Source organism: Crotalus tigris, unplaced genomic scaffold (genome assembly GCF_016545835.1).
Source record: "Crotalus tigris isolate CLP2741 ecotype Arizona unplaced genomic scaffold, ASM1654583v1 scf7180000018371.15429387391:27106975, whole genome shotgun sequence".
Lineage (NCBI taxonomy): Eukaryota > Metazoa > Chordata > Lepidosauria > Squamata > Viperidae > Crotalus > Crotalus tigris.
Window position 1 is genome coordinate 12509546 of NW_024096970.1, and position 26203 is coordinate 12535748.

The 26203-nt window shown below is 35.7% G+C and overlaps 1 long non-coding RNA gene across 1 annotated transcript in view; it reads left to right on the forward strand.

Annotated features, from left to right (window-relative positions):
- The first annotated feature begins 20945 nt into the window (after window positions 1–20945).
- LOC120311865 overlaps window positions 20946–26203 on the forward strand; it is an 86371-nt gene continuing 81113 nt past the window's right edge. The window contains exon 1 of the long non-coding RNA XR_005557750.1: window positions 20946–21077. This is a non-coding gene — a long non-coding RNA (uncharacterized LOC120311865). The remainder of the gene's footprint in view (window positions 21078–26203) is intronic.

Genomic DNA, 26203 nt, shown 5'->3' on the forward strand with positions numbered 1-26203 from the left:
GAAATCATGCTGAATTAGAAAACTAGCCTGCAAAGAAGACAGCAGAGTGAGACAGGATTTACATAATTCCTTTTCTAGAAGACTTAACTTTCTGTGATTGATCATAGGACTGGAAGGTAATGCTTCTTCTCATGCTTCAAAAGAGGGGTAAAAAACATAGAACCAGCTCAGCCGTATAGCTCTTCTCAGTTGCCTTTTCATATCTCTAACATTAAAAGTCACCAGCTTTGCTAACCCAAGTTGTCTGTCATTGCTGCAATCCATCTCTGGGAAATAGCGAGACCTAAATAAGTTTGAAAATGGAGTCCTTCCCTTCCTATTCCACAAGATGAAGGCATGGGGGTATAATGCAAATATGAACTTTGATGATTGCTAAGATCCTCATTTTAATCCTTCCAATACTCATGGCCATGAAGTTTGTACAGCATATAAGAGCAAATGTACAGAGATCCAGATGCTGTGGGGTCTTATTTGCTGATTACACCTATTCGTGCCATGGATACTATATAAATCTCAGCATTTGCATTAGGTCATAGTAACAAATTTAATGCTAGATAGAAACAATGATTGGATGCATACATTATATTAAGCATCATCATAGTTTATAAACCACAGGTGATAATTGGACTACATACTGAGGCAAACCAAACAAACTAGTGTGATATATGAATTCAACGTTAAAAATAACTGGAAAGAAAAAAACTCTTATTCCATATTATAGTCAGAAGTTGCTCTAAAATAATATAATTTATGGTTAGTTTCCTACATCAAACGATAATAGTTTGGGTAAAGTCAGATGAAAATTTCAGTGGGACCCACTCAATCTTCCACAAGGTGCAATTTAATCTTGTACCACACAAATTTAATTACAAACCATTGTCAAAGATGTAATATGAATAAAATATGATTGTCATATCACCCAGAACTCTGGTGGGCTACCATTCCCCTTTATGCATTTTTCCCCAGTGTCTCTCTTAGCAGAAAAACAACTCATGCATCAGAAAATGAAGCTGATATCCTAGAAGGAAAGGATTTTGAAAGAAAAGCCATATTTGCAATGCAATTGAAACAGATGAGATAGGAAGCGATTACGGGTATTTATGAATAGGGTATTCATGAAAGACAGAGATGAAGTAAAGACAAATTCCAGGCATTTCACTGGAGTGGTGACAGGTGGATTTACAGAGTAGGGATATGAATGAAAAGAGAATGGGGGAGGGAAGAAAGTCTCAAATCAAAGATGACTCTTCAGTTTATGGGTTTAGGAACATGTTGAAGTGTTAGCTTCCCAAGGTTAGACAGTCAGGCTCAACTATATTGACATATTTATCTAGCTCCTATTTAAGCTGTAATTTTAGTCATCAGCTGGAAATATTAAATAGATTAACAGTAAATCTGGGCTACTAAATCCAGATGATGCTTCAACAGCAGCAGGGAGTTTCTTGCTGATATCATTTAATGGTCATTCAGAGTTTTGCAGCCCAGATACAGCAGTCTTAGTTAACTGGGTAAGCAATATGCAGTACAGTATTTGATAAACACAATAACCAAGCCGTAGTTTGGGTGGTGAACTGTAGTTGTAGCAGCATAACATCCAGTGGTGGGATTCAAATATGTGAACAACCGGTTCTCTGTGTGGAATGCCGCTTCTGGAAGTCCGTTCTGGGCCTGGGCAATCAAAAATTAGTTACCGGTCCTGCCGATCTGGTGTGAACTGGCTGAATCCCATCACTGATAACATCCTTCTTTTATGTGTAAAGAAGTCCATCTATATAGAAATTCCAAGAAGATCCACAAGTTAATCTCCAATGTTGAGCTTTCCGGGTCATGCTGCAGAATCTTTGAGAGGAAGTAGCAATTTCTTGCTGTACTTTTGACCTAAACCACAAATATTTAGAAACAGGGAGGAGACAAAGAAAAAGAGGCTGAAGCAGAGTATGTAGCAAATTGTGATTAGGTAGAAAAATATTACTTTGAAACACAACTGAAGTTACACCCTATATGATCTCTATATTTTATCTGTTGACAATATAAAGGGGAGCCAGCAGCTTTATCCTACTTAATGAATGTTATCATGAGGTAAAGGTAAATCAGTAACCATTAAGATCAAACATAACTTGTTTCTTTTGAACATACAATGCTCTCATTTATATAAATCTTCACAATCTCCCAGTCTTTTTCAAATGAACACAAGTCAACCCAGAAGGCCAGAGAAGAGGGCTTCTCATTTCTGAAAATTCAATAACACCTTTGAAAACTAAGCCCCATTGAATAGCTGAAAGAATTAGCCCCTGGATCTCCAATTATCTAAGACTGTCCCTTCCAGCTTTGGAAAGTTGCAAAAATAAAATGCATCACATCTTCTTTTGTCCAGAAAAGAGGAAGCTGTTTTGAGCAAAACTTTTTTTGAGCAGAACCTTTGATACATCAGAAAGATCTTTGAATGGAGAAACCCTTAGGTTCTCGTGAAACATTTGTGCACACCTGTAGAGTTTCAACACTACATTCAAATGTTTTTAGATTAGATCTTGTTGGCATTTTATTCGTGTGATAACATTATCATATTAACTTTGCCAAGTTAATTAGATGGGGGATAGAAACACTTTGCTTAGCTTCTTCAATTAGAAATAACTATCTTGGGAAGTTTGTCCAACAGAGGACAATGCAGGGGATGTGGATGGTAAGTGATATTGCTACCACAAGGCCCCTTTGTTCATTTGATCTTGAATCCCATTTACAGAGAAATGTCAATATTTGTTCATGAATTCACCAACTATTGTTTTCTTGCAGCTAATGTGAATACAGCCTTTGAGGTAACAATTCTTGTTTTGATAGTATTTAAATTTTTATTTTACTGTATGCTGTTGACGCACGGCCATGATACATATGTTTTACCACATGTTGACTGTGAATTGGAGTCACAATAAATAAACAGTGAGGTCAGAAAGCTTGAGTAAGAGCAAGTTACCTTGCAAAAACAAAAACTCCTACCTTTTTTTGGACATAATAATATGTTTTGCTGATGAAAAAAAAAAGAAAAATATTACTTTTTTTTGTAATTCAAACCTTCACAAACTGGGAGAAGAATATAACCCACAAAGATACACAGAATAAAATTCTGCTTAGAACTGACTTGATCTCTTTGTTTATGTGTTCTCTGAGAACATATCTTTTTTTAACAGAATATATAAGGGTTTTCTTTAATGGCTTTGAGATGCACAATGACAATGGCAAATTTTATGAGGTGACGTGTGTAACTGCATAAGCTGTACACCATCAGGGAGACAAGACAGAGATGAATTCCTGTATATTTGGATACCTGGAAGCTTACTGCTTCTCTGATTGTAGTTTACTATTTCCCTTTTAAACACAGGGAAATCTCAACTCTCAGGAGCAGAACACTGAATGTGTGGCTGATACAGAAAAGATTAAATAGGTTGGGGGATCTTCTCCCATCTCCTTCTTTACATGATTGGTTTTCTACTACATTATTTGACATAGCTTTTCTTTGTTTTCTGTCATAGCAGGACAGGAATATTAGTTGAAAAATGAAAAGCCTTCTGAATCCTGCTGAAGGCTACCTTGTGGTTTAAGTATTCTTACAAAGACTAATAAGAAACTCGGAGCTTCCGGTATGGGGCGGCAGCGATGGCGGCTACTTCGTAGCCGTCCAGCTGGGAAGGTGTTAGATCCGCGGAGCACAGCGCGCATCAGCTGGCCTGCGGTTCGGAATCCCCTTCCCAGGCAAAGGGAAGGGGTAGAGAACGCAGGAGTAGAGGTAGAACCCCTGAACCCCCTCTGGATTTTTTCCTAGAGGGGGTGGAAGGAGCGTTCCCTCGGAGCTCCTGCTGATCTCCGCCTCCCAGCTGTTTTTGCTTCCTCGGAAGCAAAAGAAACCGCCGCTTCTATCTCCGCGGCTACAGAGTTTCGGTGAGTAACTTTAAAAGCGGTCAGAGCGGTTTAAAGGATTTTCTTTTAAATAGCTTAGTGTTTTATTTTCTTTTTCTAGTTAGTTTTGATTACTCCTCCTTTGTCTTTTTTCTTTGCTGGCACGGAGAGAGAAAATAAGATGGCGTTTTGACAGTGTTCGGCTTTTTTTTTCCTTTGTCTCCTTGTTTTTATTTTTTCTTGGAAAGTATTGGACTTAAATGAATGCTCTTGATTTCTTTGTTTTTGGCTTTGGATTTCTCTTTTGATTTTTTCCTTTTTTTCTTTCTTGGAACTCTAAGGACTACAGTATTTTGGTTTTTTTTTACTTTTATTTCCCTCCTCCTTTTTTTTGGAGAGAAGGGAAGAGAGAACTGTGTTTTTAAAAAAAATGGCTTCAAAGAGACAGCCGCCTTCCATACTACCTAAGGTGGTTTCCTCTCCCACAACTTTAACTGCACAACAACAACAACAACAACCCAAACATGTACCACCGACCCAGCCACCACCTTCTCCTCCTCCACCAGGCCTGCACAAGAGATTAAAAATATAATGGGAGATGCTGTATTCCAAATCAGAGATGAAATGATTGCAGTTGATTTATCACTATGGTTTGGTTTCGGGTTTCAAGATTAATGTTAATAAGACTAAAATCTTACCTAAAAATATGACTATTCGGGAGAAGCAGATTCTGGCTAACCTGACGGGTTTTGAAATTGTTAATAAGGTAAAATATTTGGGGTGTTGTTATCTGTTTCTAATGCAAAATTGTTTAAAAATAACTATGAAAGGTTGTGGGTCAGTGTACAGAAAGACCTGAGAATTTCCCAGCCAGTCTCACAATCCTTGACTATCGCCCCACCACGAGTAATCTTAGACGAGGGAATCGAAAGGGAACTCATCAAATTTGCAGATTACACCAAACTGTCAGGAGTAGCCAACACCTCAGAAGACAAACTCAGGATCCAAAAAAATCTTGACAAACTTGAACAATGGGCCCGATCCAACAAAATGAGTTTCAATGTGGAGAAAAGCAAAGTCTTACACTTAGGCAGGAAAAACCAAAGGAACAAATACAGATTGGGTGAGAAGAAGGGATTTTTTCCTTCGATCTGTGGTCATTCTGTTTCTCTGTTTAGTTAAAGAAATATCTCTGAAGCAATAAGGCAATAGGCATGGGTTATCTAGTTACATTTAAAAATATTTTTAAAAGATTATTCCACCATTCAAAAAGCATCTTGTTTATGAAAACACTGTCATGAGAAAGGATTTCTTCTGACATGGAAATATTTTCAAGCATAGAGGCCCTTTTCCCCCTGGGATAAGCAAGTGGCAGACACAACTACAGCTAACATTTGAAGACTTTATCATTTGGGAGCACCCATGTATTTGCAGCTTGAAGCTCTGACTTCCTAGAGAAAGGGCAGAGGAAAGGATGAGCTAGATTTTTTTCAATTCAGATCTCACTTGAAGGTGCCCCAAATATTGCATAGGAATACTGCAAATGATATTTTCCATGTGCCCCATCTTTGACCCTCTCTATCATTTCTTCTTAATATGGGGTGGGGGCTCCATAAACAGCAGACAAGACTCTCTTATCTTGATTTCTGTTACTGATTAAATGAAAATCTTTTCTTAACAGCTTATGCCAAACAAAATATGGATTAATTCGTGGATTAATATAATTCATTATTTCAATTGATATCCTATTTTCTGTTTGTTGACTGGATTCATATAACATGGTTAACTACCTCTGTTAGTATAATGTATTGTATAGTATACAGAATCATAAAATAAATGGGCTGGCTTTTCACGACAGATCAAGACTCAGAAAAATAATCAAGATTGCAACTGATCAAAATTAGCATAATCTGTGAATGTAGTTTCTAATTTCTAACATAATTGATGAAATGAATCATGTGAACCAAATAAAGAAATCAAGATAGACAACAGCCTCAAAGTAAAATATGAATAGAAATAATATAAAAAGTCCAAGCTCGATCTCTTCCACCCAAATATGAGTGATTGTGGGGAGGCTGGGAAAGAATTAGAAGTTTGAGTAAATATAAACTAACGAGAGATGGAGGACGAATGTGTTGGTTTGTTATAAGAAGTGTTTCAAATGTTTCTCTACACATGCATAGATTATCAGAATCAAATAAGGAAAACTTGAAATCCTAACATGAGAGACAAAATGATATCACAAACATTAGTGAAACTTGGTTGGATGACACACTTGACTGTAACAATTCTAGAAGGCTACAACTTATTCATAAGGAAAAGGAAGGAGATGTTATATTGTATAGAAAGAAAACCCTTTGCTGCACCAAAATTTACTAATTGCAGCATGGAAATCCTGCTGAAACTGTTCAAAGAAAAATAAGGAAAGAAAAATGTTACATTATCAAGGGAATTTATTATAAATTACCTATATTTCAGAAATTTATTTCTATTGCTGTGGAAGGCAGAACCAGTATGAATGGATTGAAACTACAAAGAAGTAGATTTAGCTTGAGTATTAAGAAGAATTTTCTGGTGTTAAGATCTATCAAGCAGTACAAGAAGTTTGCCTTATGAAGACTATTTTTTTAACCAGCACTCTTCAAATCAAAGCTAGATAATCATCTGTCCAAAATGGTTTAGCAGATCCTTCACTGAGAAAAGGGTTGAAATAGGGTCCTCTGTAATCATTTCTAACATGATCTCATTGTGCAATGTTCTTACCATTCTTAATCATTTAACATCTTCTCCCTGAAAAGTTGGAAGCATCGGTAGCCAAATGGAGCTCCCAAATAAGTAAATTCCGTAATGTGTGAAATAGACTTATTCTTACAGTATTATATTTAGTGAATTCAGTCCTACGGTATCTATAATGTATACTCTCACCAATATTTCTATGAGGATTTACTTTCAGAAATAAAGAATTTTTGGAAGTAAAATTCAAACAGTGATATTTGCTTGAATTTTTTTAAAAAAAGAGGTCATTATAGAAACATTAGCACTGACTATATTGCTATGAAATGAACGGAAAAGTCTTATTTAGTTTAAAAAGAAGGACTAGTCCAGTAATGCAATCTTGCACTTAAGCTCTTCCAACAGTGAGAACAGTTAGGTGAAAGCCATTATAGAAAGAATTTCAAAGATCCTTTTTTCTGAGCTTTTCATCAACAATGCATCCCATTGTTTACATTTTAATTAACTTCTGTGTCACTGATTTATAAGAAAGATGGATTAGTCTTATGCTTTCAGATGAATTATTGCAATTTGAACCTATTTGTACCTTCAGTTAAACTCTTCAAAGCCTACGGAAGGTTGTTTATGTACAGGAAATCGAATTAGTAATGCTGTTAGTGTGATTTAATAATGTTTTGGTGGCTCAGTTGCCACAATGAGGAACAGAAATTGGAGAATGTCTGCATTTATATACTGGCTCGGCCAGGGCTTTTCCTGTACTTTTACAACAGATACAACAATCATGCTACCGGTATTAGCTAGCCTGTTAATATCAGAAAATTAAATGGCCACCAAGATCCTTAAAGCATCACAGCCTTTAGAACTGTCTGAAAAGAAGATTCAACTGAACTTCTAATTAACTGAAAATCAGGATGTTTATACCAAAGAATTAATAAACAAGCTAGAGAACAGCCACTGATGCATTAACTAAAATAAATGGGGATAGTCTGTTTACAAAGCTGTCATAAATCTGTTTTTTCCTGTTTCACACTACTCTTTCTTTATTAAAAAATAAATAAAATTAACACCTATTTTCATCCGCGGTTTTCCATAAGATGTGGGGTTTTGTACACTATTTCTCTCTATCAATAAATTTTAAAAAGTGCACAGTCCACAAGATGATACAGAAATATAGAAATAGAGATAAATATAGAAATAAAGTTAGAGACAGAGATAGAACAAATTCAGATGATTCAGTTAAAAATGCAGAATGAAGAAAATTTTCCTTTTTTCACTTTTCTTGATAGTAAATCATTGGTGAATCAATATACAATTACCAGATAATTGGAAAAGAGAAGTTTCAAAATGAATGCTTAAAAGCCGTTGTATTCTTTCTGATACTCATATTTAAAAAATCCTTGTTTTATGTTTCTTATTAAAGGAAGATTCATTAGAGCCTCCCCATTGGGGAATTAAGCCTGATAAGCAATAAACTGAGGTTAATGCTACTCTTCTTTTGGATCAAGTGACAGAAACGTGGGTGATGCCCAGTTATTGTAACAAGATGGTTCTGGTAGCTAGCTCAATCAACTTAGTGCAACATTGGGAAGAAAGAGCAGTGTTTGTTGAAGTGTTGTCCCAACTCACCATGGTCAACTTGCTGTAGGACAACTCACTGTGGGAACTTGCAACAAGACAACTCATCATGGAACAATTCAACTCTGTATTAATTGTTTCATTGATGTGCTTTTATTATTGGTGACCACATTTTCACCAAAATTATTGTAACTCTTGTATTTCTGGATTGAGTTTCTTTATTTTATTGTTATTGGCCACAGTTCCATCAAAATTAATTTAACTTTTGTATTTATTGAATTGTCCCATGGCAAGCTGCCCATGGCAAATTGACCGTGGCGAGTTGTCCCATTCCACATTTCTGCAATTCAGGGAGCTTTGTATTCAGGAAGGAGATTGGTTTATCCATTCTTTAGATATTCATAAAAACAGCTAGTAAACTGAAGTGTTGGAAAAGCCATTCCTGCAAATAATTTGTAAGACATATATAATTTCCTATAGAAGCTGATTTTTTAAACTAAATTGTCTTCATCTTAAATTTTTATGAATACATCTGAAAGTATTTGACTATATAGAGTTACATTTCTTGTCACTGTGCCTGGTTGTGTAGCACACTGCACAATAACAGCTGGGATACCTGTTAAACTATACAGGTAAAGATCCAGGATTTATCAATGCATTAAACACGCATCCCTTATGAGTAGTTCACCAGTATTTTTAGTTTATTGCTTAAGGAGTAAGATTTTAAAATTAAGACCCATTATCAGGGACATACTGATCAGTTTAAATTTGGTTACGAACACTATCAAATCTTAGACCCTCTACTTCCAGTTGATCTGCAAATGGAGATTTAAGAAAGGAAAAGAAAAAATACATGCATATGCCACTTTCCAGAGCAAATTGATTTACATACATCTTGTACAAATCTTTCCCATATATATTATAAATGCAACTTCTCCCAAATATGCCCAATTTTATATATAACATCCTCATATTTAACAGTTATGAATATAAGAAATATTGAAGGATAGACACCCTCGGTCTTGATGAATTACCTGCCTGTTCATGTCACAACAGATTTTGTTTTGATGGATCACACCATTTCACTTGAAAGAAACCCATGATGGATTTCTTTGATATTTCTGCTTAGCATGAAACATCAAAGTAGATCCTTGCCTTCATTATTCATCTTTGTCCACTTATTTGCGGGATTTTGTCTTAAACTATAATCATATAATTTCCTTTTGGTTAGACACATATAGGCTTGTTCTGTTCCATAGCAGACATAACTCCCAGCCCACCCCAGCCCAGCCCACAATGAGTTTAGTGGGAATTACTTTCAAAAAGATTGGTATAAAATTGCAGCTTCTCATAAAGTTCTGTTGTTAGATATCCTGGATTTCTCAGGGAGCAAATGGCTTAAATTTCCAAGCATTTTGTGCTCTAACATAAATAACTGCAGTATTTTGAATTACTGTATTGTTGAAAGTCAGCCTCGTACAACGGATTATTAACCTTAGAAATTTGCTTGGTGACTTTGGGCTAGTTACAACCTATCTCACAGAAGTGCTGTGGGAACTCTGAGCTGCTTCAGGAAAGACTGACTATAAATATAAATAATATAAATATAAGTCAGCAACAGCAGTACTATGATTTCCAAACATATATTATCAGCAGAAAGAATATGATTTGCATTTTTATATACCATATTCCTTAAATGCATATTTGATAAAATAATAATTTCTAACACAGGTAGGCAGCCCTGCAACTAAGTCCATGAAAAATAGTATCAAATTCAGAAGCCCAAAATGCTTTAATTCAAAGATTTACTATTTGCGTCTGGACTGGAGCCCAGAGAATCAATAGGATAATGATCTATGGATTTAATGATTAAGAAAATGAGAATTAAATAAGGGCTGAAGGGATTTATATGCATGTAAGAAACAGGTGGAGCTTCAATTGTATTATCACAGAAACCATCTTGTGATAATATACGGTGAATAGTCTTGGGTGCATATGAAATTCTCACTGTTTTCGACTACGGTAAGTTGATTTGGAAGATCTGCCAGAAAACTCACTTTAGCATAGATGGAAACATTTAAAAGAATCTGCTGATGTCTCTTAATTAAAAAAATTCACAAGTATTTTTCTTTTAAAAACATATATCAGGAATATTTATACAGCAAAGAAAAGCAATAAGAAAAATGTCTTAAATAAGCTTTATTAGCAAATGTATTAGAGAAACTAGATATTTTAGGTGGAATTGAATATTAAAACTGCATGTTAAGAAAAATTGCAGATCAAGAATTCTGACGCTTTTAAAGGAAAGTGTGCTGAATCTGGTGATACAAAAATATAAGGATATAATTATTACCTTTGGCTTCCTCTAAGCAATTCTATAAACATTTACTAAAAATGGCAGTTGCACAAAAGAGCAAGAGAAACTTCTTCAATAAGTTTTTACTCTTGTCCATCGAGTCTCACCATCTCATTCTTTGAAACAACAGTTTGCATTCAGCACAAAAGATATATGATAGTTTTGGTAACCTGAAACCTCCCTTTTTTCACTAAGAAGAATTATTCCTTCATATAGTATCTTTGGCCTTTCTTACTAATCCTCCTAGGAATTCCACACACATTTTGTTTATTATTCTAAAGATTTATTTAAGAATATGCATTGGCAGCCAGTTAAGTAGACCTGAATGCCAGAAAAATGCATATGTAGATATGTAACTTTAAACAGAATATTCACCTTTTCCAGATCTCCCTGGGTATAATAAAGCTTGTAGATGAATATGTCTAAGATTACTATGACTTTCTTCCATAATCAATATCTCATTTAGAAAAACAAATGACATCTTAGGTATCCACGGAGGCTCTATGGTAGGAATGACATCACCATTGAAGCTCCACCCCTTTTATATGCACATGTTGCCAAATATACAAAGGGGGAGGGTGCTTTGATCATGATGCCCTGCCTACCATCTTGCAGATTATGGCATTCCCCCACCAATGGATGCTATGTAATGGTACAAATCTGCACTTGTCCTATTTTGAAATAATAATAATAAGTCAAGATCCTGTGGAATTTTCAGATCCAAACAGACAGATATCTGGCCCATAACACGTCTGACATCATTATTGTGGAAAAGAAAAAAGTCTGGTTCATTGATATTGCAATACCAGGTGATGCATGAATTGAAGAGAAACAGCTACAAAATATCATGATTTTCAAATTGAAGTTGAGCGATTGTGGAGGAAGAAATCAATGGTTGTACCAATAGTAATAGGAGCCTTTGGAGAAGTACCCAAAGGGCTGCCTAGACACATAGAAATTTTGAACTTATTAGACCTGAATATCCTGACTTTGCAAAAAAAAACACCACCCCACTCAGAACTGCCTATATAGTCAGACGCTATCTTAACAGGTCTTAGGTCCTTGGTTAGGACTTGAACATTTTTTACCGGTTCCAGATGGTGAATTAAATTAAAATTAAATTAATAAAAATAATAATGAAAATTGCAAAAGGCAGCTTTATTTGGAACAGCTTACATCTTGCAGCGATATCTGTAACACCATCAAACATCCACCTCTGCCAGGTTCTTGGAAAGGACTTGATAGACAAAAATGTCAGTCTAAACATCTGGTAGACTGTGCGATGAACCATAAACAACAGCAACAACAACAATAATAATATACTGAAAGTCATTACCTAGTCTGAGCCAGCCTACAATACTGTTAGGTAAAGTGAGATACTATGTTGCCGAAGGCAGATGATGCTATAGTACACATTCCCAAAAATCTAACTATAACACTTTTAGCATATGATGGAACTGTCTATTTGTATTTGAAAGTAGCTGATTTCCTGTTGAATTATTTTCATTGTATCTAATTTTTTATGTATTGTCGTATTTTATAGTTATTGACTCCTTGTAGTATATGTGCGGTGTGTATGTATATATATTTAGAGGAATAGGTCATAACTTCAAATTGTGTTGATATTAACATTGTACTTAATATTTGTACAAGTATTGAGCAATGGCAATTGAATTGTTCAGAAATATTGAATACATTCATATAGTGTGCTACACTTTGGTTTGTTTTTCTATGGTTGACTGAATGAACCACAATTAGCTGAGTTAGTACAACACACTAAGTCATAGTTCAAGGTACATAAATCACAAAAGTAGTTTCACATAAGCTGCCATGTCAAAATGAAATAAATCACTTTCTAGCTTTGTAATATGCCAGAACTGATTTGTTTCACTTTTATGTGTATTCAGTTACAAATATTTGGCATCTATTTCTGCTTCACTCTGCAATATTGACAAAAGAGATTTGCATTTATTTTTCTATGCAAATTTCCTCAGATATGTATTTTGTGTACTTGTTTCCCTAATACATATGCTTTAAGTGGAGTTCTAAAATACTTCATCAAATACTGCATCAAAAATTATATACAAAATTATATGTTATATAACATACAATTTTGTATATAATTTTTGATGCAAAAGTATACATTGCAAAATTTGGAAATGTGTATGGTCCAAAGTTTTAACTTGCTGACTTAACAGTCTGGCACTGATGTGATGGTCACCTAACCAATGTACAGCAATCAGATTATTGTAATTACTAAGAAAAGTAGTAGCTCAGTCGTCATACTACTTGTAAACATCCACAGGTGATTCTTTACAGACAAAAAAAAGTTGGTAGGAATAAACATTCAGTCTGGAATTAGTTTTAACTGTGTTCCAATACACCTATTTATCCAAAAAACCTGAAATAGCCCATATGCTTTAAAATGTGCATAAAGCAAATATTCTATTAACCTCCATCAGTAAGATATGTTTGCTCATAAATGCTCTAAGAGTTGGTGCTATCACATTGTTTATTTGGTGAGTTTAAGGAACCCCATTTTTTCATGTTTCCCTTATTTTGAAATGGTTGGATGGGTTACCTACACACAGAGTTGTTTCCTTAAAAGTTTTCTTTTAATTAATAGACTTGTTAATAACCACAATTACCTTGTAGGACACCCAAAACGCTAAGCAGATGACTAAACTTTCACTGAAACAATCCATTTGGTACAGTTTGGCTTAATTTAATCCATATGGGATACAAGAGACAGATGGAAAGAGGCGGAGATACATGACAATTATTTTGCTTAACATCTAGTTTTGGCCCTGGTTTAAATTAAAGGAGTCCCGGGTGTACAAAAAGTAACATTTTTAAAAAATTGAAAGCAAAGAGACTTTTCTTATGTATTGTCATCTGTTCACACGATATTGATTTCAAGGGAGAAAAGCATTAAGTTACCATTCTCAACATCTTTTTTAAGCATTGGGTTGTAGGAACAACATCAATAATAATATGTTGCTATATTTCTGCAGCTAATTTGTTTTACCTATATTACTCCTGTAACATATTTTTTTTATTGAAAATTTTTAAAATTTTTACAAATAGGGAAAAGAAAAAAAAAAGAAAAAACAAAAAACAACCCTACCCAACCACCCCAACCCTCCCACTCCATCCCCCCCCAACCTTCCCAGAGCTGAATATAGGCTTAATTAAAATTTCTAAAAATCTTAAAAAGAAATATATCTAAATACATTACATAAACTTATAAGATAATTAACAATAATATATATGTAAAAAAGAAAAGCATAAATATTAAAAAAGAAAAATGCTTAAAAAGAAAAAGAATAAAAGAGAAAAGAAAGAAGAAAAGATGTATATATATAAAAAAGAAGTAAAATAAGATAAAATAAAAATAAGAAATATAAGAAAAGAGAAGAAAAAAAATACAATCTATAAAATATTGAGATTTATATATAAGTTATTGAAAAACTAAGTAATATTTTTTTATATCCAACTTATGTTGTATAAAATCTATCCATTTTTCCCATACCGCAAAAAACTTCTCTTGCTATTGATCCTTTAAAAAAGCCGAAATCTTTGCCATTTCCGCCAAATAAGAAACTTTAAAAAACCATTCTTGCAAGGTAGGCAAAGATTCCTTCTTCCAGTATTGCCCTACTAACAACCTTGCGGCTGTAATTAAATTTAACATCAGTATAACCTCCTTAACATCACAATCAGTAACGATACCCAACAAAAACAATTGTGGGGTAAATTTTACCCTCCTTCTAAGAATTCTTTGAATATTCCACCATATCTTAATCCAAAAAGCTTTTATATTTTTACACGACCACCAAATATGATAATAAGTAGCATCCAAACAACCACATCTCCAACATTTAGGCTGTAAGTCAGGATACATACGAGACATTTTTTGTAGATCAAGGTGCCATCTATAAAACATTTTGTAAAAATTCTCCCTTAAGTTCTGGGCTTGTGTAAATTTAACATTCCTCACCCAGATGGTTTCCCAGGTATCTAGTAGAACTGGTTCACCAAAATTTTGTGCCCATTTAATCATACATTCTTTAATTAGTTCTGGTTCTGAATCCAGTTCTACTAGCACCCCATAGATTCTCTTAATATGAGTTCGCCTTTGATCTTTTACTTGTTTAAAAAGATTTTCATCTTCTCTAAGCAAACCCATATTACGATCTATCTTCCATCTATCTACTATTTGTCTATACTGAAACCATGAATAATTAATATTTTCATGTGCTAAATCATCCAAAGATTTTAACTGCCAATTTTTACCATCCCATCTGAGTAATTGTGCATAAGAAACACTATCCATCTTAACTCCTCTCCTTATCTCCTCTATCGCATGCCAAGGTATAGCCCATAATGGTATTTTAAAATCACTTTTATAATATTTCCTCCAAACCCGAAGTAAAGAAATCCTTATAATATGAGATTTAAAAACCCGGTCAACTTTTTTATTAAAAATTAAATAGGCATGCCATCCAAAAAGTAAATCCCAACCCTCCAAGTGGAGTATTTCTACATTTGTTAAATTAACCCAGTCACTAAGTAATGTTAAAGCCACAGCATCATAATACAATTTCAAATTCGGTACCTTGAGTCCACCTCTCTCACGAATATCTTGCATAATTTTAAGCTTTACTCTTTGTTTTTTCCCTGCCCAAATAAATTTATTGATACCTTTCTGCCATTCATTTAAATTAACCTCATTCTTTAAGATAGGTATCATTTGAAATAAAAAGAGAAACTTTGACAGGACATTCATTTTAATCAACCTCCTGTAACATATTTTGATTTATTGGAATAGATGCAACAAGAGTTTATGTCACTGAACTCTATTAGTTTCTTGGTATTAATAAATTTTGCTTCAGCAAGGATAATTTCCAGATAAGTTTCTCAGGATGGTGGAAGAGTAAGAGAAAAGATAACAGATCTGCAATAGGAGGGAGAAAGATGGAGAAGGAGACCATTTAAATTTTACAGGGTATCTGCAGGAAAACCACAAATGTGCCATTACTTTTCCTGCCTACAGAAGGCTGAATGCTAATTGGACTTCATTCGAGATAATATTCATTCTTCCATGATCACCAATAAAATACCTGAAGTCACTCCCGTGACATAAACCAGAGAGGGCTCACACATATTTTTTTTCCCTAGTGGGAGAAAAGTAAAATCTGATGCCATTCATTAGCACAGAATTGCATCTGACTGTTGAAACAATGACTTGCCATTAGAGCAGTGTTTCCCAAACTTGACAATTTTAAGGCATGTGGACTTCAACTCCCAGAATTCCACAGCCAGCAACGCTGGCTGTGGAATTCTGGGAGTTGAAGTCCTCATGCCTTAAAATTGTCAGGTTTGGGAAACACTGCATTAGAGTCACCATGTTCCTGTCCTACCAGTGAGCAGGGAATTCGTTCATTAGAAACTTAGCTGGAGGGCAGTCCAGTTCCATAAGCTCCTGTCCCCTAATTGCTTCTGCTGATGGGTACTGTCTTTGCTTTTATTATGGAGGCAAACTACACAGCCCTTCTAATTAGATTGTAAAACGTAATAGCAGCACAGCCATAAAGGAATGCCCATTTACCCTTTGTTAAATGTAGAGCAGTGCTCAGCAAAGATCCAGGTTTGTTTTTTCCAGCCCATTTCCCCTCATCATCAGATCAGATAGTAATGAGACTATTTGTTTGTTTTTTCTTCTTCAATTACTGCAGTGCAAAAGAACATAGCCTTGATGAAGACCAAAATAAATGTCCAAACACAATTCCAGTAGTGGACACATATTTTCCTTTATTCTGTTGTCCTGTCATTTGTTTGGAATACTCAGTAATGCACTAATTAGAGCCCTTGTTCACTGTTTCCATACAAAGAACAAATAAAGGAGGTCTTTAGAAACCGAACTATTATCTCATTCTTGGGGGTGGTCGCTCAAAAAGTGTGGTGTGATGAATATTCCCAAGATGTCATGCATGCTGTACTGAATTTCACAATAAAATATTAAGAAGGGCAGAAGAGGGGATTCAGTCAAGTCAAAAGATCAAGAGCTGGTAAATAAAGAATGCTATGTCTACGGTTCTGACATAAAGCCACACAATAAAGTTTTTCTACTATGTTGGTGCTTGGTGCCTTTTTTACCTGTTTGGCCCAAGGCAGAAGCATCTGCAGAAGGGGGTCAAAAATATAAAGTTGGCAGCCGTGACTGCATGATCAAAGCCCTACTACATTTTTACATGCAACATGAGCATTATTTTGACTTTTTGGGACCCCTCATCTGCAGATGACCTGGCCTGAGATCTCTTAATGACAAAGCACAGTTGAAGTACTGAACTTCAACTGAAGTCTGTGACATATTGTGGATGTTCCAATTAAAAAATAATCTTTACATTATCAAGAAATAGGATGCACAACCTAATTTAAGAATGGCCTAATCTATAGAATAGTGGAGATTTCTAACAAATTTGCCTACATTATGTCCCAAAGGTGCTTGTTTTCCCTTGAAGATGTTTTGCTTCTTATCCAAGAAACTTTTTCAGTTCTTCAGAAGCTTCTTGGATGAGAAGTGAAATGTCTTCAAGGGAAAAAAAAGTCCAGTTGCCTTTTGAAAAAGTATATTTGCGACAACCATGACCTGGATGACTGAGAATCTCCATAGATATTTGCCTACATTATGTTTTCAAATTTATATATTTGTTGCACTTCCGTAACTCATACAATAATTTGCATTCCCTGATCCAAAAAATAATGAAAGAATGTTCTCAATATTTTAATTTTGATAAGATTTTTAGAAGGGATATAAATCACAGCTATTGAAAAATTGAAACTGAGAGGCACAAAATGGGGCAAATGAATGTATAGCTTTAAGAATGCCTTTGCCTCCAAGGATTACTTGTTACACTCAATTTCTTTCTAAAGCTTTTCCAAATTCATGTGTCATTTATGTAACTTGTTGAACAGAAGGTTTTTGGTACAGAGTCTTCTGAACAGGTTAGCATATATAAACTAGGCCTTGGGCAAGTGCTCTATATTTAAGGTATGTGCTGAACCATGTTATTATGTTGTTAAAGATTAAATAATTAGCAGAACATGGTCAAGATCAAAGTGATCTCCTGTGTCAATGGTAATTAGGAAGCAACCCAAAATATGGTACCTAAGGACTCCTGTCCGTAACAGTAACCTGCTCCAGTTGAACTGTGTGGTTTCAGCATGAAATCTTATCCACCAACATTGTGTTTTTAATTCAAAATCCTTGTCTGATGTTAATTTAAGAAACGAAAGCATTTAAGCAGCCTGAGCCACCCAAGGTAGTCACTGGAAAAAAAGAATATAATTCATATCCATGCTAAATGAAAACAGCAAGCGAGACAGCTGGCTTGTGACCTCCAATGCAAAGATTGTTTACCAGGCTGGGAGGCTGGAGGGGACACACCACCCAAAATCATCTTCTCCCTTTTCTTAAAGACCTAATGTCAAAATACTCCCACGAACAGCCTTGCTCCAGTTCAAGTTTTTACCTATCCTTCAGACTCAATCAATCAATCTGTCCAATGATTAGTCAACCAGTCAACCTAATATCCCGTATCTTTTTTTTTTCTTTTATTCTTGTTGAAAAAAAGGACCTCAAAGGCAATAATGTACTTTATGTTGCATTATTCATATGGGTTTCAAAATCTTTTAAGAATGCCTTGGACAACTTGTCCAATAACTTAAACAATTTTCCAAATATATATGAGTCTTTTTTTTCTATGCTCTAATATAGAGAAGGGGGGGGGAACCCTTTGGCCCTTACATTTTTTTAGGGCCAACCAAAATAATGACAAAAAGTGTGCCAAATATTTCATTAGAATTCTCACTGGCAGGATCAGAAAGAGAATCTTCTCTGCTATTGGAACATTCTACACACAGGTCATTATTTTGGTTGGCCCGAAAAAAATGTGAGGGCCACAGGGTCCCCCCTGTCCTCTGTATCACAGCATACAAAAAAGACTCATAGGAAAAGGATTGCTTTAGCAATCACGAGGGACTATGCATTTTTTTGGTCAAGGAACAGAATATAAAATTATACTTATTCTGCTTAAAATCAGTTGTGATCGTTTGTAAAATCATATTAAATGGGATATTAAATAAAGGGGGAGAAGCAAGGACATTTTAATTAGTTTATCCATTCTTGGCAAACTTAGGTTTAGGATAATTATTTATTATTAAGAATAATAACAATACATTTTATTTTGCTGGTTCTTTTGGGGGGGGCAAAGAAGATTTTAGGCTGAATATCCTTTAACAGTAAGAACACATTGAAATACTGGTTAGAAATTGTGGGAGTTGAATCTAGCACATCTACAAGGTACCAGATTGGTAAGAAAATGCATTATCCCTTGTCTTTACTTAACTAGACTGAATGTTTAGTAAATATATTGCTAGCATAGTTGATATATCACAGATAGTAAAAAAAAAAACCTATTTGTAAAAAAGGGAGATGCTGAAGATAGAATACATGCAGTTAGCAAAATCATTTCCTACCCAACTCACATCTGAATAGCACTTCAAAGTGACTTTCAAGCCATTTCTGCTACAATGCCACCAGCATCGCTGTAACCCAAATCTCCTGAACAGATGTTTTTCTGAACTCCGATACTAGTGCTCTGAAGCTGGTGACACCCGGGTACACTCGGAAAAGCAAAACTCCCCCTTGAGTTGATCAGGAGGCTGCTGAAATTGAAGATAGAAAGGCAGAGAGTGTCTTTGTTATCCTGCAACCATTTGCTATTGTTTATCTTTCTCTCTCTGTAATCTAAACTGGCTGATGACAGCAGGTAGACACTAGGAGGGCAAAGGACAAAAACTATATATCAGCATAAGAGAATACAAGGTTCAGCAATAACTCCTGATGATAACTCCTTTTTCATTGATCGTGGATGAGGTAGAAAGGGTTTTCCAACAACCTACACAATCTTGACTCTCAAAGCTGAACAGGCAGCCCATCTCAAATGACCGATAGCTTGAAAACCACAACAGGAAAGGATTGCTTTCTTTGTTGTGAGATTTATCTACTGCTTGAAAACAGGATTCTATAAGACATTAATTGAACCAGTATTCCAATTCAATCTTAACTTTATTACTTTTAACCTCAATTGAAATGTTTAATGTTACTTTATTGAATAAAGTATAATTCATCCCTGGCATAATTCATCCCTGAAGGAATTCTGAAGAGCCATACTGTCACCTGCTTCTAGAATGCCATGAAGATGGGGGCCACAATTTACTAGGAGGAAAACTGTTTCAAAGGAAAGCAGATATTCCAGAGAAGACCGTCACTGGGGTCCATCCTATCATACCATCAGGTAACTGGGGACTCTTAGAAAGTTCTCCCTAGTTCTTCAGATAGAGTGAGCAAAAGCTGTTAGGAAAAGGCAGTCCTTCAGATACCCAGAGTGTTAGGCATGATCAGATCTTAAGAGGTACTCAGAAATCAACAAGTGGAGCTCCTGAAGCAGAAGTGTATCACATCAATATCATGACTGACCATTGAGCACATATATTTCTGTATTTTGGATCAGTTGAAATTTCCATCTTCAAAGACCCTGTACAGCAAGACATATAAACTGATCTACTATCAATAATGTGTCCTGTTCTAGACTATTTGTTCACTAGCGGAAGCTATGCAAAAACTATTCTGCCACTATCTCTACCAGGTGTTCCAGAGTCTGATCCTGATCTAAGAAGACCAACCCCCTCCCATCCAAGTGGTATAATTCTGGAGTCAGACAGACTTCAGATCAACAACCAATCCATCATGCTTGGGTTCAGTCTGAGCCTCTTTGTTCCTGTGCAATTTGACCTTCTCCAAATACTGGATTATGATTTTCACCACATCTCCTAACAGGCTCAGGGTAGAGATCTACAACTGGTAATTAATACTACCTCACCCTAAACTGCAGAAGTAATTATATCAGTGATGTAGGTATGGAATGGGAAGAGGTAAAGGACTGAATCTTGAGGTACCTCATGACAAAGTCCCTATAGGTCTGATCTCTCTCCTCCACCCTTAATTTGGATTCATCCATTGCAGACTGTACTTCCAATTCCCTTCTCTCAGAAAAACAACATGGCTGACATGTTGAGAATTAAGAAGAGATACACCAACAGAAAAATAACTGCACTGTACCACTTTTCTTGTTTAGATAAAGCTGGAATCTGGGCTTTTATTCATATCTAAGCAATTTTGCTTCTTTTTTTACCAGCATTGTTCTAATCACTTCTTCATTTCTGCTTCATTTCCTAGAGATTCCATAGAGATAAGTGGGATTGGTGAGCAGGGAAAGGCCACTTATGTATGATCCTTTTATTAACCTATTTGTTTCCATATTCCAAAGGTCAAAACAAAGTGCCCAACAGAATCTTCTTCCAGATTGCTGGGAAATTCTCCAGGTGCTGTCAAGAAGCCTACTGGATCCCACAAACATCTGAGACAAGCCATCTTACTGACCCCTTCTTACCAACAGAGGTTAGTAGTTACAATTAACCCTCCTTGATGACAGACTGATGGGAAAAAACCCACCCAGAACCAGATTACAACACAATTGCTCCATGGTCTATAGAGATTCTCAATTATCCAGGTCATAGTTGTGCTTTTTCAAGGTGCTTTTTCAAAAGGCAATTGGACTGGGTTTTTTTTTTCTTGAGGAAGAAGAAGATATTTCATTTCTCATCCAAGAAGTTTCATTAGTTCTTGGAAGAGAAGCAAAACTTCTTCTTCTTCAATCAAAAAACAATCCAGTTGCCTTTTGAAAAAGCACCTTTGAGACAACTGCTCCAGGATTAAAGATAGATCTAAAGCACAGCTAGGCATGGAAGTTTATTTATTTATTTATTTATGAGACTTATATACCGCTTTAAGTGCAAACATTCTCTAAGCGTTGTACACCAGTAAGCAATGTATATATATATATATACATTGCCCCCAACAATCTGGGTCCTCATTTTACCTACCTTGGAAGGATGGAAGGCTGAGTCAACCTTGAGCCGGTGAGATTTGAACCACTGACCTGCTGAACACAGTCAGCTAAAGTGGCCTGCAGTACTGCACTCTAACTGCTGCGCCACCTCAGCTTGGACCATGGAACAAGCCTATAGCTGCATGGTGACCATGAACTTCCAGGATACTTATAAGACTCTATCGTCTTGCCACATCACCTTTCCTACCCAAGGGTTGGGACTGATATAGCTGAACAGATCTCCACAAGAGGAATTCTCTACTTTTCATCCAGATAGCTCTCAGGGATACACATCAGATCTATTATTTCATCCACAGTTAAATCATGGATCATTTTAGTTTTATTGCAGCCAGATCTAGTATTCAGTAACCTGTTATGTCCTGTTTCAGAATTCTTAGGAATCCCTGATTAGCTCCTGTGGGAGACAGATGCTAGATCAGATAAAACTTATTTTGATCTATCTTTTCTCTTCATATATCCTTCTAGGCAGCACAACTGTAACCATGGCTGGCTTCTCAATTGAATTTGTCTCAAAGATTAGCAAGTTGTGAAGATCCTTGCTACCTAGCCAGCTATCACCAATTTTCACGCCCATCCTATGCAATCTCCCACCTAACACAGGTGCTGTTTCTCTGAAAGGAGTTAGAATTCCACAGATGATTTTCCTTCTGTGGCTATATTATCACAGGGCATTTACCCTTTGTAACACTATCAACAGGTAATCAAATTCTTTCCTCCCAGCACACATCAATGTTCATCACTAGTGAAGAAATTATAGGATGGGTTCTAAAATGTCAATTTTTTTATTAAACCAATGTTTACAAACTAGTAACTGCATTATTAGGCAGATAAGCTTATTATAGTTAAAATAAATCACTGAGATTTGGGAAAACATATTATACAAGATGTTTTAAAAGGGGGAGGAGGAGGAGGAGGAGAAGAAGAAGAAAGGGTAAAGAATCATTCACAATTTATTTAGGCCTAAATAGCCAATTGACACAAAGGGTCCTTGAAAATCCCATGGTATTCCTTTGTCAAATGAGTTTCTGAGACAATATTAAAACTTGGAGTTCAAGTTTCAAATCTAACATGGAGTATTGAAATATATTGACGAGGCATTATTGTCTGTGAGGCATATTCAGTGAAAGATATATAGTAAATGCACACTATTTTTGCTAGTTTTGTTGTCATTATGTCATGTGGTGGTCATAATCAATGCTGTTGTGACCAAGGAGCATTTCCCAGGCCCTTCATCACAGTGCAGCTTTACATTCACTCAAAAGCTTATCTTAGCACCAGGGAACCTTTCACAAAGAGCCAGCAAGATGTGAAAGGAAAGGAAAGTGAGGTTAAGTGAGATCAGATAGTCTGGTCATTATTAAGAGGCCATGCATTGATAGGGATCTGTATCCAGGCTTTCCAGAGTCTTATTATCCAAAGAATATGTGCAATGGTAAATACTTCCTAAATAGAATAAATCTGAGAGTTGTTTAAAAGGTTAGTTCAGAGATAGGTAACTTTTTAAGCCAGTGGGCCTGACACACAATAGAATACCATATATGGAGGGAAAGTAGAGTAAATCCCAAAAATGAGTTCCCTCAAGCTTCATCCTCTTCAAATCCCTCAAAAAACACAGAAAAAACTGCCTCAGGCTTTTTTTTTTTTACTTTGCCCCTGCCCATGCTGCAGACCAATAGGTTGACCACCATCCACCATTAACCAGGATGCTGCACTTATGTAGATAACTATAATTGCATACCCACCCCCTCCTCTGTGACAAATAAACCTGAAGCATTAGAGCATGATTCATCATCCCTTGCCTAATTACTAAAGTAATAATTAATTAAAATGACTCATCAAGCAGACAATGACTGTCTGTTTTTCACAAACAATTAATAGTTTAGGATTTGTCATTTTGCATGCATGAACTCTTATAAGGTACTTATTATTTCTGTGCACATATCTGCCCTAAAAAAAAAGGCTCATAGCAATTTAATGCAACGAGAATTTAAAAACAAAACAATGATACAGCTAGTGTGCCCAACAGTATCCTCAACTCTGTTCCTAAAACTTTTATGCAGCTTAATATACAGAAATTAAATTATTTTTCTTGCTTCTTTTAGGAAAGTTGTATCTTTGTTGTTCACATTTATGTTTCACTAAAGTCACAGGCAAAAGGCTAAAATGTGTATTTAAATTAGTATTTACTAAGTTATTAAGTTCTACTTAACCTTCCCCAGATTGATGCCTTTCAGATAGATTGGACTACAAGTTTTGAAATTTCCACAAACTTTTAGGAATAAAGTAAAACATAATTAAAGACCAACAGATTAGGGAAAAGAGTAAGAAAGATGACTTTGATGAAGATATATAAGAATCATTGTCAGGTGATAAGGGATAAAACATATTTTAGATCCACAACAGACAACTAATATTTGGAAGAAACTCAGTCAAACACCATTTTAATTCACTATATTGTAAGTAATAAGATGAAGTACAACATAGTTAGACTTGGAAGATTCTGTTAATATAGCCAATAAAAGTACTTTTAGTCTTCCAATGGAGTTGATTTATTGGTGAAGTCTACCTAGTGTAGCTGATATCAAGAAAGCTGACAAGAATCATTATCTTGATTCTTGTTCATTAAAAATGGAAGCTAAACAGTAGAGTCTTTAGTCTCTGGAGAATACCAAGTTGAAGAAGACATGTTTGTATGGTAACATATTTCTTACTGTACATATCTCTAATGATGAATCCTGAGAAGTACATGTTGCTCATGCCATGCTAGCATCTGTCTTTATGTATTTTTGAACCTCTCCACAGACATATCCCTAAAATTGTCAAGAGTCAGTATCAACCTGAAGACTTTGCCCATTATTGTTAGAGCTGATGGAAGATATTAGTTCTATTATTCTGAAGTTTCAGACTGGAAACTGCTGCAATTTTTAGTCTGTAAAGGACCAACAGAATTTGTCCTTCATTATACCTTCCTTTGAGATTTAATTGAAATATGGGAAGTCAGGAAAACTGTACATCACTGGACAAATGACAGTGTAATAAAACAGAAAGCATGTGCATAGACTCCTGGGCCATCTTGTAGCTATGTGCATTCTTGAAAATGTCTTTTTCTCCCTTGAAATGGACATCTTCAAATGAAATGAGAATTAGCAAGAGAAAATGCAGGAAAAATCTTTCTGCAACTTTTTCTTGTCTTCATTTAGTTTGCCTTAGATATTTGTAGAATTAAACCAGCCATGTAAATGTATCATTCAAAATCAGCGGATAGAACTGTCTTATAGCCTTTGCCCTCAGCATTTATACAAATGTACAAAACAAGTTGTGGAAAGGAAGAAAAGTAGAAACAGAAAAGCTCTAGTGTGGGCTGCTACCAGCTTTTAAAGCCAAAACTTTTTCTTCAAAACATCCATAGTGGCAACTTTGTGGTTAGTTTGGAACCACAAGGCTAGTTAGCATCTGGAAAAAGAATCGTATGAGAGTCCAGAGAAAGCATGTAAAATAGCTGAGAGCAGAGGACATCTAAGACAATATGAGCTTGTAATATTATTAGCTTGTTCTGGTTAGGTTAGGAGGCATATATCTATTTCTATCTCTATGTCTATTATCTCTATCAACTCTCTCTCTCTCGCTCTATCATCTCTATTGTCTCTATCATCTCTATCATCTGTTTTAATTGTACATTGCCCAGAACTGCTCTGTGAGATAAGCAGTTTCCAAATTTGATCAATCAATCAATAAATATTTCTATCTCTACAAATGTTATGCCATCCTATACACACACTTCATGACCTTTAGGATTCTAAGCTCTGGTGCTGTTGGGCTTATTTTAAATCAAAAGCCAATGTTCCAGCAGCTGTGCAAGTGAGGAACGCCTAAGAAAATAAATACTAGTTAGGGTGCTATTTAATGCTGTTAACTCCAGAGAGTGGAGGCTGGAGGGCAGAAGCTTTTCACAACTTTTATTTGCAAGACTAACTCCATGTGGTTGTCACGACAGTTGTCTTTGTGGCCAGAGCTGTATTGCTAACAGATGGAGACCTGGCAGCTTTTTCTAATTTATGCAGGCACTTAGGAGGACCTGAGAGAAATGGAGAGAAAATTTGTATTAACCTTAAACAAACCTTTCTGTGCTCTGCTAATATGGGGGCTGTTTTGTAAGGCAAAGCAGATGCACTCTCCCATTTCTATCTTGTCTCACAATGATGTGAAGAAACTACAATAAGAAAAGAGGGCATCTGAGCTCTGAAAGTGACTGTTCCTGAAACATCTCTAGAAGCCATGATTAAAGAGCTGCAATGCAGATGTACAGGTTTTGACTCACGTTCAAAGATTTGCACATGAAAGGACATCCCCAGCTATTTCGGCATCAAGGCTAACCCACTCACTAAACAATCTCCCCCTATCTGATACTGTCAAGACCTCTTTGGATTTCATCTCCCACAATTGCAGCAGTATGCTCACAGTCCCAAACATATCTGAAAGGCATCAGCTTGGCAAAGGATTACATGAAACACACACCAAATGAAGAAGTATATTTAAATATCCCAGAAAAAAAAACAGCAAAGTTAGATAATTCTTTCTTGTCCTCTTCCTTCCTCCTGCCACCCAGAAAGTTTTA